General features: G+C 41.2%; 1 protein-coding gene across 7 annotated transcripts in view; it reads right to left on the reverse strand.

The window, feature by feature from the left end:
• LOC138186590 (E3 ubiquitin-protein ligase Rnf220) overlaps window positions 1–16,545 on the reverse strand; it is a 213,384-nt gene that overhangs the window by 183,549 nt on the left and 13,290 nt on the right. The gene's annotated exons all lie outside the window — the stretch shown is intronic.

Genomic DNA, 16,545 nt, shown 5'->3' on the forward strand with positions numbered 1-16,545 from the left:
CGCGTATATGGCTATACATACACATACTATGTTTTGAGTGTGTACGATAAATTGGATCGTCGAGACGAGTTGTTCGCTTTTGGAAAAGTCGTACGTGTATCCGAGCGACGAGATGAAAATTTATGAAAAAAGAAGTTGGCCAATTCGATCTCCGAATGGCTTAATTGCAGTCGCCATTCCCTCGCTTTTCATTCTTACTGCTTACAACGGATTTTTATGGTAAAAAGAAAGCCATTTGTTAAGGGATACCGAATACAAGTATTTGGAATGTGGATTAGGGGAAGTGGTAGAGCAGCGGCCCTTGGGAATCGTCACTCCAGGAAGAAAACCAAAGGAGGGCTAAAGCCAAAGAAGGGAAAGAGATACGAAGCTATCGAACGACCGAGCAATCTTGTTTCGACCTTCTAATAATACCAAATGTATCGGTCCTCGCTGGTATTTTTATGGCCCATCATATACACGCTGGAGTAGGAATACAATGCCTAATTCCTTAATCCCGCGTCTTGCCATGAAAAGAAATCACGTTCAATTTACATTATCGCGTTTAACCATCATTTTCCTATCTGATGCGTATTTATTCAAAGAGTAAAATGCCTTGTAAAATCTTCTTCCAACGATTGGCCGTATTCTCGAACTCTAATATAAATATAAATCGAAATATAAATCACTGATTGGAAAAGGAGCATAGAAACTAGTAGTTAGCAAAGTATGTAAAAGGTAGCTAATTGACGGGAATAACGTTAAGGTTGCGTAAAAGCAAAAGACAAATTGCATAAGGAGCGAACATTAACCGAGGCAGGCAATTAAACTGATAGAGCATGAAACGAGAAAAATGAGCAACGAACGGTTGCCTTGCTAGTTAGCCATAAAACGCTGGTTGGTCGAGTGTCGTGACTAGTCGACCGCAGTTATTACGAACGAATATACGACACGTGGTTGTACCGCACGCCGCCGCGTTGTACGGGCTGATGGTGACAGTTCAATCCGAACTTCGGCGTTCGGCGGTCAGAAATGCTGGCCGCAAACCGCACGCGTGATTTCTGCCTCTCTTTGCCCCTACCGAATCACCGTCGTTTCTCCAATGGTATTTTCCATATGTTTTCACCTCTTTCGACTAGTCGTTGATATTATAAAATCATGTTGCATGAGTTTCGCTCCAGTAGGTACCCGTGTAATCTTATCGACTATGTTCCCAGATAGAATTTCGAGTCGCATTGCGGATTCGAAAGTACCTGCGATCCCTTCAATTTATCAACAAAACAAATAATATGATTTAACGCGCGTTTCTTATCGAACGAGTTTCATTCTTTTTTGTCTTTCTTCTCGTCGTTTTTGTCGTGTTTTTTCATTTACAGACGGTCGATCGCAGGTATGCGTTGGTACGTACATTTACGAGGAACGCGCGTAGATAGTTGCACCAGCAAATCAGACGTTCGTTCGTCGAGATCCGATTTCTTTGTCCGAGGCTACTACGTACGCGCGTGTATCTGCGGAAATTAGCCCACAGGAAAAAAACTAGCTGAGTATCGCGTACAACGTATTAGTTCCGAGTTGACGTTTCACGCTCCTGACAGAGCTGCAGGCTCGAGCGCCTTATCTCCCCTTAGATCTTCTCAAATTTCTGTTTCGGCGATCAACACTCGTGTACTTTCAAGCCTGATTAATTTTACGAGCTCACAGCTTCGTGAAAGACGATCCTCTAATAGCCCTGACCAGTGCAATTCTCGTTCGTATCTCTCGGAATTTCTAAAGAAAGAGAAACAGAGGACACTTCCGTCGGTCTGACAACGGGATTGGCGTAGAGTTCACGCGACCAAACTGCAGACGTTCGTCGGTGGCGATTAGAAACGCGAGCAAGTGGCCGTAGAAGTCAAAGTAACAGAGAAGGCGAACCGTTGGATCGTTTCAGACGGTAGTCGTTGTCCATATCGTATCACGCAGTTTTTACGCGCAAGAGGAGAGAGAACTTTGCGGAGGAAGCGCGACGAATTCCAAACGAATCGGTTTACAGAAACGATATTAATTGGTCGGTCAGCGCAGACTCGAGAAATGGAATGTCGACATCAAAATTACAGAAAAGAGATACTTTTAGGCAATTTTCTAATCGTTTGCTATCTCTCGTAATTTCGAAAGAAAGAAGCAACGGCGCAGCTAGTTTCACAAAGGAATTACTGGGAATTTCACGCCACGAACCAGTTTAAGGGAACGATATTAATTCGTCGGTGGCTGGCGCACCATGATCGACACACGTTCACGTGAATCGTGGTCCAGAACGAGGACGAGGAAGAGGAAGAGGAAGGCGGACTGGCACCGCAGTTTGCCAATTTCCCGCAGGCGTTGTGCGTAGGTGCGCGACCGGTTAACGGGTTGGGAGATGAAGTACGCGAACGAACGAGATTCGGAGAGAGGCGAAGCGGAGGCTGATGTGCGGTCGAACAGATTAATATGCGCGAGGCTCGCACGCTTCAAACCCCCGCAGGCCCTCCTCCGATTCTCCGTCCTTCGGTTTCAGCCGCGTGCTGCGCCCGCCGTCCTGTCGTCCTTTCATTCCTGCTCCCATTTGCGAAACATACAATACGTGCGTGAACACGTAGAACTACGTATGCTCGCGATTGTGCGAGCTACGAGTGCCCCGACCGTTTAGTAATTTCTGTCACGAGTCGAGTGTTCCGCACGGAACGTCAACGCGGCCCGTTATACTGCAAAACGCCTCTTCCTCTTTCCCCCTCCTCTCGCGCCCTTTCGCCTCTCTTTCTCTTTCTCTTCTCCCGTTTCAAACATCCTCTGACCCTATCCGCTGTCTCTGTCCTTCCATCGTTTCCTCGGTTTACGTATGCGCCGAGGTTTAGCGCGAATCCGTGGGACGCATCTCGGAGAAAATTCGCGGCTGCCAATGCGTCGCGGGTTACGCCGCACCAGTGACTCTCAACTCACCTCGCCTGCACATTTTGCAGTTTGATTTTCGTTCTGAATGTACACGGACGCGAAACAACGATGAATGTACGTACGTAAACGTTCTTTCTTCTTCTCTAGCTATACTTTCCTGTTTATTCTACTGAACCTACCTTGTATCCAGCGTAGTGTACGTAATCGCAAAGTTTCTTCGAAAACAGCACGGGAAAAATAAAAATAAAACGATCTGAGAGAAGTTAGCGATTTTTAAGATTCGACGGAAGCCAGAGGAGAAATTCTTAAGTTTAGCAGAAACATTTTGGCGAAATACCAGCGGACGCTACTGCTAGTCCAATTGGCGAGTGAAACCAATGGAAATAATACTGAGATATGCATAATGTTTCGAATTAAGGGAAGCCCTACCATACGTATTTACACTGAAATCGATCTTGTCGATTATACCGATACTGGAAACACGCGTTCCGAACGTTTCTCGGAAGAATTGGTAACATCGCCATCGTCGTTTAGCGCGCATCTGTTCAACGACTCTTTAAAACGTACCCATCCCTGCACACAGCGTCAAAGCTAAAGTGGTTAACCCGAGACGTTAACCAGAAATAAAGCTACCATCGCTGAAAAGAACGCAGAAGAAAGAGCATCGCATCGCGATAAACCAGAACATCGAAGCTATCGTTTTTCGAGTCTGCAATGCGCAAAGATTGCGCTCGGGACATCGCGTAGCGAGTAAATCGGCGCGCGAACGGGTCCATCGATGCGTAACAGGATAATTGGGAACCGGTGGCAGGATAACGTCTGTGGCTGGTGTACAGGTATCCGGGCAGATAGTGAATACAAAGGAAGACTTCTATATACGATAAAAGCCAACTCCTCCCTCACCACGCCCAAAACCTGGCAAAGAGGTTGCTACCTCAAGATCCACCCACGTAGCGGATGACTTTTCTCCCTCTCTCGACCGTGTGGCTGTGCTCGTTACACGGCGCGCGTTCCTCCGCGCCACCTTCGATGTCGACGAAGAGAAACTCGTCTAGGAGGCGGAGCATCTATTTCTATCCCGGGCAGAAGGTGGCGGGGGATCGTTAAACGAACGGCGGAAGCCGCGTCGCGCCGCGTCTCGACGCTGCAAAGACGAGCACGGAAAGAGTAGGAGCACGCGTAGGAGTTAGGTTAGCGGAGGAGAAGGGGAACGAACGATAGGAGATCGCCATTGCGCTTGTACGCGCATCTATGCGAATCCAGCCATCTCCTTCTTCCAAACTTCGTGCCAACCATCCGGAAATACAGTTTCCAAAGGGGTGGCGGCCAACGCAAACCAGAAGAATACACACGATTTACTTTAACCGTCGCCGACGAGCTTAACCATGCGTTACCGCAAATATACAGCGAATGCGGCGAAGAACGTGCGACGTTACGGAAAAACGGTGCGATCGAGCGTGCTCGCAGTCTCAGCAGCGAACATCATGCCGATGTATTTAGGTTCTTTTAAGAAACGTAGCAAGCTACGATTATTTTTATTGACGTTTTAAGACTCTGTATCCGATGATGATACTTTGTATACAATTTTGTTGTACAGTTGTACGTGAGACGTCGTTGGTCTTCAACGCGTCGTACTTTACGTCCAGTCAGTCCGGAAGAAGAAATATCGAAACGTTAAAGATAATCGAAAGAACTCTGTGACAGCGTTGTTCGATTCAGCTTGCAAGTATCGCGTACTAGAACCGATAAAATAAACGAAATATCGATGTTGCTTGAACGGTTCCTTTCCTTTTGATCGCATCGTTTCTTCTTCGACCGTGTTCGACGTGTGTTGCGAGTATTCGACGGCCACAGAGCGTACGGCCGAGACGCGTTTCCACGACTTTGTAGCAAACCTACGTATTGCGAATTATACCGTGCGTTCTACGATAAATTACAGTCGTGATAAATGGGAAGACGTTGGAAGAGCCGTATAAATACGCGAAATACGAAGAAACCTAACGAGTTACGAGTAGCAACGAAACGATGAGAGACGAGGAAGGAAAGGAATCGATTACTGGCATAATCCGGTAAAGACGACCGAGGATCGACGAGCAGAGTAGCAGAAAGGAAAGGAAGAGCGTTGAGAGCAGCGTGTGCGGTGTCCAAAGAGGTAGTAGGGTTGATGCGCGCAGGACTATGTGGCAAGTTGGAAGGTGTAGGAGCGTGGGCCAAGCATGGCAAGAAATACGCGTATCTAGAGAGCAAGACAAGCAAGCACGGTCCTTTCCATTGCGCAAGGATCCAGGCGGAGGAGTCTTTACCCAATGCACATGCAGCGCGTATATAGAGCTCCGCCTAGTTGGCTGCAGTTGAGAGGAGGAGGACGCTAAGTCTCAGTTATTTTACTGCACGCAACGCCGCCACCAATGCTGAGCTACCTTCCACTCTCCTACTTCTTCTCCCATTCCGAAGCTCGACTATATATACCCTATCACGAGGAGGAGCGTACTCGACGTCGCCGCAGTTGCAACTGCACCTGCTGCTCTTGTATAATAAATCCAACGTCTTTCTCACGGTTATCTTTCGTCTTTCTCCCCGTCGTAACGTTCTCTCGCTCCCCTCTTCCGTATCGTTCGGCTTCGTCCATTTTAGTAGGTACGTTTTACGCCAGCGATGGAACGAGAAACGCTATTCTCCAGGTTTACATAGCACGGAATAGTTGGAATCAGCGAGAAAAGAGAGGAGCGAGCGTGGATTTCTTAGGCACAAGTTCGGCCGAGTTTGTTGAAACTCGAAACGGTGTACGTACTGCGCGAAGAATGGTTGTCAACTTGAAACTCAAGGAGGACACGAGAAATAGTATACGTTGGGATATTCGATACAGTCGTGAATATTAAGTACTACTCGAGGTATAGATGACTAGGCTGGTTATCACAACGCTCAGCGTGTACTCGTTTGAAACGTATATACTTGCGGACAAATGGTTTCCTCGAGACACCTAGACTGCGATCGAAGGAAACATCGAATCCGTGATGCAATACTCGCGTACGAGACTACATCGACACGCATTCTGCTAAGACGGTCTTCTATTTTTATCTCTGCGTAGAGATTGTAACGCGAAGCGAGTGCAACGATGGAAACGGGGTATTAAAAGGTATAAATATCGTCGTTCCGATCTTGGAAGGTAAATTAGGAAAAGCTAGGAGTAACCTAAGTTTAGAAAATTAATTCCAATAATTCGAGCTAGTCTTACGCTCGATGATCTATCGAATTTTATCAAAACCACATATTTTATTGTTTAATCTTTCGATCAGATCGATTTAAAATACCGTACCAAGTACTTTATAGCGTTAAGAAAGACTGTTCGTAAAATTTTGCCCGCTAACTCTCATAATCGGGAAAAGCTGGAAGCGAAAAACGGAATGATTTATTAAGATTTATTACACGATCGATTAAAAGACGTCGTTAAAAATAACGTTGTACGTTCTTTTGCGAAAAGTACGAACGAATTAACACGAATATTCCATTCTATCCAAGAAATCCGTTACGCTACGTTTCCTCTATTACAATTATCGCAAATACCCATAACCGAGTATCGACAACTCATTACGAGGAACTTTCCAGCCGTCCGCAGCGAGAAAAGGCGTGTAACGCGAAACTCATTATGATGCGTGAATAACGAGCCGCAGTATAGATTACCGGATTCCAAACGAAGTAGAATTATTGAGTTACAAATGACCAGCATTCCACCAGCTGCTGCTTAACCATCGTGTGACCATAGCAGATATTCGTCGTAAACGACCGCGCCATTTACCGTTTCCAGTCTTTTCAAGATATTCGTTGACCTAATTCAACGAATAAGACGTTCTACCACCGATCCGTTTAATTATCCTAATTGCTGCACTTTTCTATTTACCATCCTCACGAGTTGCAGAAATTTATGCTACTCGCACTTGCGTAAATCCATATGCTGCGATTTTAACGAATTCCCCTGATGTCCATGTCACAAGTAGCTACGTAACGAAAGAGACAGCTACGTCAGAAAAGTTTATAGGAACTTTTACGTCGTCTATCTAAGAAATTGTTCATCGTAGCTGCAATATCCTCGTCTTTGTCTATCTCGTTCACCGAATACGTTACAATCTCGTTATTGGTTCAACCCCTTTTATCTTTCGCTGCAAATTTCCCGAACAATCCAATACGTACACCAACGATATCGCTATTTGTCGTACGAATCTCTCGCTATCTTCAATCACAGCTAATGTCTCGTACGTAATTCTCCTCGTTCTATTAATTATTTTTCACGGATGTGACTTTTCCTTCCGTTTCTATATACAGGGTGGTTGGTTTTTCTTTTTAATTTTTTTAAAAATCTACAGTGAGATCCGTTATAACGAGACGCGATAAAGTGCACGCGTACCGAGCGAAAATTCAAAGTCGATTTTCTCGAAAACAAAGCCTCAAACGAAAAATTGTTATTCTATATTTTCCACTTCTTTTTTCGCGTAGAATCACCCCCTTTCCGCTTGTACCACCAATTACCAACCACCCTGTATATGTATATACTAACACGCTCGCGATCGCGTCCGTTTATTTATACTGGTCGGGGGGGGGGGGGGAGTCTGAAAATTTGAATTTGTCTTAGATCGACGGCTGCCCATAACGGTGACTTTCTTTTGTCCGGAGTTTCGTGCGTCAAGGCTGCGTCCGTGTTCCGAGGATCCGCCTCGTCCTATGACTCATGTGCCGCTACATATATATATACACACACACACACACACACAATGATTGTAATGCTACGTTAGCGTGTTAGGTGTATACATATGAAACGCGATACTTTCCAACAAGAATTCCACGGTTCCGCTTTATTGTTCCGCATGAGTGATTGGTAATTGGCTGCACCGCGTCTGCAATGTCGCCGTGCTCTCTCATCGAACACAAACGAACAGAAGGACAATGGTCAGACATGAGATTGGTACGGGCCATAAGGCACCCTCTGTCTCTCTTTGACAATCGAAAAAATGCAATTAAAAATTTGAACGGTAATATAGGTCAGAGACACAGCGACCCTCGTCATCAAGCGTCCATTTCCCACCCTTCAGCCCTTTCGATCATGCGCGTTTCTATTCCTGTATTTTATAACCCGCCACAGGCCAATTTTTTCGGCAATACGCGCCATCAAAGCGCACGCTCGACAGCGATGTTCCTACGACTAGTCGATTTCGATCGATGTAACGATTATGATATTAGACGTACTCTATTGTTCGCGATTATTGCACCGATCATCCACCGGTCCATCTTTTGAATAATTAAAATTTAAGACACCCGCAATTTCTAATTAAGAACACAATGGAAATACAGCGTTTCAGTTCGCAGCGATGTTACAGTCACTGCTCGATTTCGATCATTAAAATCATCGTGATATCAGATACACACTATTGGTCATAATTATTCGAATTACCTATCGATAGTCGATGGCCGTTTCTTCGGTAATTATATCTCGAAACGCGTGCACTTTCCAACTAACAATCAAGATAGAGTATCGTTGCGATAAAAAATGAAGAAAGAAATTAGCTCGAAAATTTTGGAAACACTCGTTTTCACTGGTTCGATAGTTCTAGCGTTAATAAGTGCCGCTCTTATTGAGGACAACAGCGTACGACTACGTAATTTCACACCTGCAGTTATGAAACGAAGCGAAAGACCTTCGCAGTATCAATCTTGCACGTTCGTTTCATTAGAATCGTTTACGGTGTTCGAAACAGGTATATGCAGGCACTTGGATTAATTATTTTCACCGTGACGAGAACTTAATAAAATTAGAAATAAATAAAACTGCGCTGGTTCTACCCTTTGCATTTAAAATTGCATTTACACGTAAATGTAAATATAAATGTAAATGTACGACAAGTTACAACGAGCATTCCTTTATCCACGTTTTATATATTTCCGTGGCTTTCCCATAAATTCCCATAAACGCAGAAAAAATCCCCACTCAATCGCCATAGCTACGTACGTTTGAAAGAAAGCAAGGCGAAATTGAAAAATTATCTACCGACGTACATATGTCGAAGGATTACGATCCGCTAGGTTTTCGTTAAGCTGTCCATCTGCACGGTTTTATCGTCGTTTCGCGCACGGAAGCAGTTACCCTCATTTGTATTCCTTGAGCGAGCGACCAGCCATGCCGCGATTTACTATCACGTCCTACGAATTATTTGATAATCAAATTTTTCCACCCTCCTCCCTTATCTCGGGAGAAACGACCGGAAGGGTGCACGTCGTTCGGACCTTTTACAATGATTTCTCTATTTTACGGTGGTTGCGTGAGAAGGCCATTAGGAATACCGTGTAAACGTGCCATGAAAGCGATTTCAACAATGGCCAGCCGCTTGCACGCGAGACACGTTGTCAAAATTAATTCTTCTGCAATTCGACTAGCGAACGTTCTCTCGGATCGTTGTCTTCGCTCGCCATCTAAACGAACGAATGAGACTCGATCGTTCTATTACCTTTTATCCTGTAGTACATCTTTTCTTCTTAAATTAGTTTATTAGACATTTCCTTTTCTATTTTTATAATCTGCCTAACGACGAGAAACGTTATTATCCGTAAAATACGATACCTGTCCACGTACATTATCATTTACAATATTCCAGCGAAATATTCCGCCGAAATATACAAATTTATTCAAGTTATTCACCGGTGAATTAAGCAAGAAGCATTAAAATCGAACTTTATCTTCCGTTAAATGATACAATGTACCTATTTCGCCGTATAATAAAAAAAGAAAAAAAAAAAGGAATTATAAGAGCACCGAGTAACAGTGAGATAGGAACAGATTTATACTGTTGTCCGGCTATTTGATTTTCTGTTTTTTTTTTTTTTTTTTTTTTTTTTAGTTTCTTATCAAAAGCACGTATTACTCTGAGACTTATTACCTCTGTTCTATAGCGTACATAATTTCATCGTCACACGTGTACAAAAATCTACAATGATATATACGGACGATGCTCGTATGTTTTTGTCAAGTTGTACTTTCGGTAGCTCTACGTACGTTCATTTGTAGAATAATAATATTTATAATACGTTATGTGATATTATATAGCAAATTATTCTTTACGGTTGCGAGGCACAAAATGGAAATTCTGTAACGCGTTATTCTTTCAAAGAAAAAGCGAGAATAAACGTAACGACATTGAAAATTAGCGAATTATACAGTGGCGAGATCCTAAAGCGACAAAGTAATTATTATAACGACGAATAATGTGAAATTCTCTAATTTTTCCACCACCAAAAATTTCATTTTCCGATACGTGAAGATGTTACGAAAAAAAAAACATACATATATATATACACATACACTTAATACTTGGAACGTATAAAATTCCTACGAAATTCAACCCGATAAATTCGCGTCACGTCTTTCGATAGCAGCGCGAAACAATCAAACGAAAATTAATCTGTAATAATAAAACAATAAAATAAAACACAGCCCCTCGTTATTCACTCGGACATTTCACGGAAATATGCACGGATCATGTGTATGAACGATCGACTACAAGCTGCGTTTTCACACAAAAAAGTGCAAAGTGCACCGCGTGCATCACATAAATGACAGGGGGCCGTGACACTCGTGCTCGTATATCAGTGAACTGTCCAATCGCGTGCTTTTTATGTTTGTATAAAAACAACAAGGTAATACGCGATAAAAAGATACGTACGCAAGGATTTTAAATTCCGTTATGTCAACTAAATTCCAAAAATATTTGAATTAATATACGTTGAGAGCCTCGCAATGCTAGCTAATTTTATTGAAAATCGTATTAAATATTCCAAAACAGAGTAGATATAGCTACAACGTTTAAAACTGTATGATAAAATAGTTGATCGTTTTAACATTGTAGAAAAATCGTACGAGTAGCAGACAAATGATCGACGACTCAGATATAAATGAAAGAAACGTTTGCTTGATTTAAACGAGAAAGTTGTATGTGCTTTTTGAAACAAATTTCGCCATGAAAAGATACGTACGCAAGGATTTTAAATTTCTTTATGTCAACTGAATTCCAAAATTGTCGGGAGCCCCGCAATGCTAGCTAATTTTATTGAAAATCGTATTAAATATTCCAAAACAGAGTAGATATAGCTACAACGTATCAAACTGTATGATAAAATAGTTGATCGTTTTAACATTGTAGAAAATCGTACAAGTAGCAAACAAATGATCGACGACTCAGATATAAATGAAAGAAACGTTTGCTTGATTTAAACGAGAAAGTAGTATGTGCTTTTTGAAACAAATTTCGCCATGAAAAGATACGTACGCAAGGATTTTAAATTTCTTTATGTCAACTGAATTCCAAAATTGTCGGGAGCCCCGCAGTGCTAGCTATTTTTATTAAAAATCGTGTTAAATATTTCATTTCTTTATGTCAACTGAATTCCAAAATTGTTGGGAGCCCCGCAATGCTAGCTAATTTTATTGAAAATCGTATTAAATATTCCAAAACAGTGTAGATATAGCTACAACGTATCAAACTGTATGATAAAATAGTTGATCGTTTTAACATTGTAGAAAAAACGTACAAGTAGCAAACAAATGATCGACGACACAGTTATAAATGAAAGAAACGTTTGCTTGATTCAAACGCGAAAGTTGCATGTACTTTTTGAAACAAATTTCGCGATGACAATTTTTTTATGTCAACTAAATTCCAAAAATATTTGAATTAATAATATAATTGTTGGGAGCCTCGCAATGCTAGCTGATTTTATTAAAAATCGTATTAAATATTCCAAAACAGTGTAGATATAGCTACAACGTATCAAACTGTATGATAAAATAGTTGATCGTTTTAACATTGTAGAAAAAACGTACAAGTAGCAAACAAATGATCGACGACACAGTTATAAATGAAAGAAACGTTTGCTTGATTCAGACGCGAAAGTTGCATGTACTTTTTACGGACAAATTTCACGCCGATTATACGACCGATTATTAAAAACAAATCGCGTTAAGGATAAATTATTGCACTAGTCTCTGCATCATAGAGAACGTGCGCGTTACTAGGACGGTTTTACAGTAAAATCGTATAAACGCCAGAATACGTCAATCATTCTTTAATGCGAATGAATTTTAGGTAACCGAGGCTAAATCAGTATGAGCCAATAACGTTGATCGTTAACGAAGCGCGGCGTGCATCAGTGTTAAACTAATGTACCACCTTGCCAATGAGAAATTGTATGAACATCCACAGACGTTGGCTGTATTTGACGTTGCAAATTTTCTGCCAAAGACACACGGTGTATACAGCGCTGTATGAAGTTTAAACGGATTGAACGAACCTTGCTTCAACACTAAGCTACATTTATATACTTAACGCAATTGCAAAAACATAGAAACCAATTGCAAGTAAAATTCTGTTTTGGTGTTCGAAATGTTACGAGCCTCGAGAACGAGATCGATGTCACAGCTACTTTTCAACACAGTTCTTACGTTTTAGGGAAAAAATTGAGCAAAGGATCGTGTTTCATACGAATCCGAATTCTAGGAAAAAAGTAAGCCGATATCTCGCGTGCCATAGGGATGACTATGCCTTTAACAGAGAACCGCGGGAAATACGAATATACGTGCGGATTTTTGCATGTAACCGACGCGAAATGTTAATGATAATCGAGCAAAGGTAACCGATAATATTTCCAACGCGAACTGAAAATCGTATAAAACGATGATGATCTTATTACTGGGATCAACGTGGAAAAACACGGTTATGCTAAAGTTACGGTATAATCTACGCGCAATCAGCGTAATGCCACATTTCTGCAAAAGTTACACAACGGAATTAGCGAAAAATACAAATAGCTATAAAATTCGTGTACAATCAGTTGTTCGAATAGTATATCAGAGTAGCGCGTGAATTTTATACCGAATCGTCGTAATACGCGCTGCATACGAGGATGTGCACACGTACGCGCGCACGTACACGCACACGCATCACGCATTTGGCGTAGTCGACCGATGTCTGTACATAGTTCGGTTTGCCGCCGGGAGAAGAGGTAAAATCGTCCCGTTTGGCAGACTGTTTGAACGTTTTGCGACGAGTTTATTCGAGTTATCAATTTCCTGACAAATATCTGCATTTCCGTGCTCATATTTCATATCTCTCTTACTCCGCCCTTTCGCTTTTTTTTTTTTTTTTTGATCCTTTTTAGTCCCTGTTCCACGATCACACTATAATCGATTTGATTTCGATAGAAAATTCCAAAGCCGTTTCTTCTCACGCGAACCATCTCTCGTCACTTTGATAGAAAAATGTAATTAATCGATAGCATTTATGGATTTCGTTGGTAAGTAGAAATATCTTTGTACTGTGTATTATATTTATTCTCAAGTTAATATCACTATACCGCCTAATGAAATATTGAAATTCAAATGATACGGATATATACAATTTGGACAAACATATATCCGATAAAATATATAACAAAATATAAAGAAAATAATGCGATTTAGTCGATTTAAAATGTTTACGAAAAATGATTAATTCATCGTTTCTACTACTCTGACAACTCTAAATCTGATTTTACTTTAAACAGAAAAACCTAACAGATCTTCCCTTTATTTCGCTATACTTTATCGAAATATTCCGTTCGTTTGTAAATCTTTGTAGATGCTCTCAAGTTTCTTTCTAAATCTTTTTCTCGTCTAATTATAACACAGAGCAGAAATAATGCTTACCCGTAACGGAATATGATAAATCATCGGTATCGCCAAAAGGTCGATGATTACGCGTATAGTTATACATAGCCAGCATACTAATATTAATTGCAGATTTTTCTGCGCCGTCAGATCCAAATAGAGGCGTAATGTAAATTCGCGAATGGAGTAGCAAATGACTATTTACCATGATTCCCTGTCAATCGTGATTATGAACATATTTCATGCGTAGGTATCGATACATTGAAAGCCCCTTCTGGAGCGCGGCTACCAAAAAGGGCGGGCGGCTATGCGAGCATTTACGATGCAGCGTTGCGTTTAAAACGCACACCTACAGCTCACAGGCGCACGATCAAATTATTTGCTGATCATTTCACGATTTTCCCCACAAATTCTCCGACTCTATACGTAGATTACGCAATTAATTTCTACCAGTTAAAAAAAATCTTTACGCGCATACACACGTCCATATCGTCTTAACGTTATACCGCGTAATACGCAACTAGGAACGTTATTTTCGTCGTTTCGTTAAATCAACAACCTCGTCGTCAATTTTCTCTTAGTTTTCTTCGATTCTTTTTCATCTGCTCGCAGAATGATTACGTTTATTTGTGCCGGCTATGATCCATCGAGAGGTAGCATTTCAGATTTGCAATTGCGAAAGCACGCGAATTTGCAAGAGAACCGATATGTTTGGAAATAATTAACAGATATCCAGTTAACTGTACACTCGGCTGAAAATTATCAATGGTCTAATGGCGTATCTGGATTACGGAAAGCCGGTAAACGAAAGCAGACGATGTTAGAAGCCGAAATGTTATTCCGAGAACATGTAGTTGCGCAAGTCTGCAACACCCTGTATACGAGATAAGAACGCTATGCAGCGTGCGAAGCTTTATTAGAAGCAAGTTTATACCACGGGCGTAATTATTGAAAAACGCAGAGGAAAGTACAGTTGGACGAGGCGCGCGTAAAAATCTACAAAAGTTGGAAAAAAGGATCTTCAATTCGAAACCGCTTGAGTGCAGTTTTGCGGAATCGGTGTCCCTTCTGAAACGCAGACTCGCCGCCACAAAGTGAATATCGACTAATTAGCGACGCGGCTAACGTCATAGGGTTCGCCACGGTCAAAGGACATCGTTATCCTGGCGCTGAACCATTCGAAAAATAAACCTAAAAAGTCTGCTTGACGCCAAGGTTGCACACCTTCGACCTTTTCCAACCCCCGTTTTTTTTTCTCGTCTCGCAATCAAACGAAAATTAGCTGCGGTGGAACGAGCAGACAGCCGGCGAAAGAGAAAGAAAGAGAGGAAAAGAGAGTTATAGGAAAAGCTGACCGCTACGTGCTGTTTTCGGTTTTAATAAGAGAAAGAATTTACAGAGCGAAAACTGTTTGGTCGACGAAAGGACAAAGTACTTTCTTCGAACGCAAAGTGCAAAGAGGATGAACGATAAAAATCTCGCCAAATGCTGGATGAACGTTAAGCTCGAGAGAGAGAGAGAGAGAGAGAGAGAGAGAGAGGGAGGGAGAGAGAGAGAGTAGCGAAAAAAAAAAGAAAAGAAAGAATGGTTCACCGCGAGAATCGTATCCGAGAAAAATGAATGGCTCTATCTTTCGGTAATTAAGACTGTACCGAAAAATAAGCAAACACATGGAAACAAAGCCCGCGTGAGCTTTCAGACGCGACACAGCTGTTGCGCCCCTGAGAATTCAAATAAACGACTTAGGTAGATTAAGCATACAAATCTTCGTGGTTCCTCCTCTGCAAATTCCTATATACGTTTCAGCTGCTCTTTGTATATACATAGAACGTTTGTCAACATAAAAATCATGAAACCTACCGGCTGCGTTGTTAGATGTAGCAAGATACTCTTTTATTATTCGAATGCGTTTCAACGCCACCAATGTTACGCTTATTCGTTTCATTTAATTTATCATTCGTATAACTTACACGCGATAAAGAATTTTTTCATCCGTCATTTATCCGACACAGAATCTGCTACGGTACTACAAAAACTAAATACGAATATTCAATATCGAATATGAATATGTATGAATATGAATAATCATTAATCTCCGCTGAGAGAAATCCTAGGTTTCTAGAAGAGTTTCAAGGTAGGAAAACTAACGATATCTATCCATAGATATTACACGAGACACTGGCAAAACGAACTCGAGAAGATATCGTAGCTAAAACACAGTATTTAAAATGTAAAAGAACATGCATCGTCGCGTTACATGTATAAGAGAGAAAATATTTATTAATTGTAATATCGTGGATAAATGTTTCATCGAGTGAAAACGCAAAAACAATGCAGCATTAAATATTTACGCGCGCGATTATCTTTTCAATTATACTTTTAATCTTTTAATCGTTTCGTTCTTTTTGTTCCCTTTTTTATTACGTAATTAAACGCCTAACTTCTTTTAAGAAAGAGGATAGAACATAGAGTTAAAAACACAGGATCTTTTTCTATGCTAGTTGCGATTCCATTATATTCGAAACACCGAGGATCGTAAGACCGTGTCCAATAATACAAATGTCAAAAAAATATTGAGAAAGAGAACAAGAAAAATATTAGACAGATAGGGATAAAGGAAATCTAGAGAGTAACTATTTACAAGAGCGAATAATCTCGTGAACAGATTGCGGATTTTTATGTTATTTTTTGAAATTCACTTTCTTACGGATGCGATCAAGAAAACTGAAGCTAAACGTCTTCCTCGCAAATCGACTGTCACAACAACTTCGTGTCGAACGTTTTATATATTTTTACATATTACGCACGCTTGATAAATGACATACAGTGAGATTGTAAATGAATCAGTGATATTAACGATAAAGCTACCCATGACTAAGGTACAAAACTTGTTTCAAGGAATTTAGAGTGCAAGAAATAGAACAGTCTACCACACGGTAAGAGATACGAGCTTCTACTCGTATACTTCACGCAAA

Source organism: Bombus flavifrons, chromosome 14 (assembly GCF_040668555.2).
Source record: "Bombus flavifrons isolate JBK064 chromosome 14, iyBomFlav1_principal, whole genome shotgun sequence".
Taxonomy (NCBI): Eukaryota; Metazoa; Arthropoda; class Insecta; order Hymenoptera; family Apidae; genus Bombus; species Bombus flavifrons.